This window comes from Mauremys reevesii, linkage group 12 (genome assembly GCF_016161935.1).
Source record: "Mauremys reevesii isolate NIE-2019 linkage group 12, ASM1616193v1, whole genome shotgun sequence".
NCBI classification, from domain to species: Eukaryota; Metazoa; Chordata; order Testudines; family Geoemydidae; genus Mauremys; species Mauremys reevesii.
The window spans coordinates 49,286,741-49,288,713 of NC_052634.1; the positions used below are offsets into that span (position 1 = coordinate 49,286,741).

Here is a 1,973-nt window from a genome sequence, read left to right on the forward strand (position 1 = left end):
TGGTGTCAGGCCTGAGCTGGGCACAGGGAAAGTAGTACTTCTGGAAAATAAGCTGCAAACATCCTCTGTGTCTCTTAAAGCCTCTCATTTATCCCTTAACCTTCTCATGAAAATCTCCACCCTGCCCTGGCCCACAGAGACCCCTCACCCCAATGTCGATTTTAACTTTTCTTACTTTTCCTGGCCTTGTGCAAACATTGTTCCCATCAAAATCATCAAAGGCTTTTACAATGAGAATGAGAAAACAAAATAATTCCACACCCAAAGAAACCGCTATCACCCTCCCCACCACACACAGTTTGGGTCTGAATTTTTCTACTGAAATGTTGAGACAATAAGACTCTCACTGCTCTTGTCCAGTAACAAACCACCCTCCCATGAAACACCTGGGGCATTTAGTGTCTGACCCATCAAGGCTTCAGCTCTTTGGTGAGATTTCCAGCTGCCCAATCCAGCATATTCCAGGGGAGCAATTCCTGGCTCCTGTCAGCATTTATCTCAGCCCCGCTCTGTGCATCACAGGCTTCTCCGGGAAAGGGGCAGGAATGGTTCTAGGTCCAGTGATCCCTGGTCCAAATCACGCTAGAACCTGAGAGACCTTCCCCCTTCCCCCAGGCTGTGGGCGGGGAGACATTTCTCACAGAGCTCGAGCCATAGCACGTGGCTATGAGAGAGAAAAGCCTCATACCCCTGCTCTTGGGGGCTGGGTTTAGTCCCAGCTTCTGCCCTCCACCTAGTGCCTATGGCTCATCCCTGACCCTTGCTGCTGCTCCTGCTATAGATCAGAGAGAAGCAGAGGCAGCGCAGGGAGCCTTTGAGGGACGCAGATCTGAGGCTTTGGGAGAGACATTGTCTGAGACATCAGAGCGCTGCAAACCCTGCAGCCACCTCAGTCTGGGTCTTTCCAGCCCTGAGTCTGGGCAGCCACATCCCTCCCCAGAGCAGGTGGTGCCCACAGATAACAGCTCTGAAATAGGCGCTGATCAATCCCTGCTCACCACGATAAATCTCCCAGACCAAGGCGTGGCGCCCCATGCAAGACGTGTTCGTGCCCCCACCCTGCTCCATATGCAACCATTGAATACCTTATTTTTGGTTGCATTTGTAGCTCATTTTCCCATGATTTTTGATGCACAGTTTGATGCATGATTTTCTCTGTCATATAAGACAATAAATGTTCATGCTAGATGTAAATTGTATTTATTCATGCCATATATACAAATAAAAATCATTTCCTTTAAGCATATAGAAACTTTTAATTTTAACAGTAACTAAAATGTACTAACATCTAGTAATGGAACTGTCACCAGCACAGGGTGGGCCGGTATTGGGGCCAGTGTTACAGTCGGAGACAGCTATAGGGGATGTTAACCCCAGGCCTTTTTGTTCAAAGGTCGCTTTCACCTTTCCCATGAACTGAAGCACAGCATTTGGGAGATCCAAAGACTATTAATGACATTTCCGAAAGTGCTAAAATATCAAGCGATGTCTGTCTTATTACTATTATTGACTGGAGAAGGTTTATTGAGAATGCTTTCAGCAGAAATGTTAAGGTCTAAAAGGCTCCTGCAGGTGCTGAAGTAGCTCAGTTGGGAGAGCATTAGACTGAAGACCTAAAGGTCCCTGGTTCAATCCCAGGCTTCAGCAGACTATCCCTCTTTCTTGCAACAGGGCTGTTTCTGAAACACAGCAGTTTCTTACCCAATGTAAGTCCTCATTTCAGGCTTAAGAGCAGGAAAAGGCAGCATTGGCTTCTGCACCCAGTTGGCCCACCTTGACAGTTCTTTCTTCTCTTGCTCTTCCTTAGCAAGGGAAGAGCAGCTCTCCTCAAGCTGGAGTCACAAGGGTGATGTAAGGATGACTTCCTGAGCCCTGGCTCCAGTCCTCTGCTCTTCCAGCTGACCCATTGAAGAGCTATGCCATGTTCTCCAGGTTCACCTCGGTGTGCCAGGTGAGCACCACCTAAGTGCATG

At 48.1% G+C, this 1,973-nt stretch overlaps 1 non-coding gene across 1 annotated transcript; it reads left to right on the forward strand.

The window, feature by feature from the left end:
* Positions 1-1,574: 1,574 nt before the first annotated feature.
* TRNAF-GAA lies at positions 1,575-1,647 on the forward strand. Its single transcript has one exon. It is a non-coding gene; the product is annotated as a tRNA-Phe (tRNA).
* Positions 1,648-1,973: the final 326 nt, after the last annotated feature.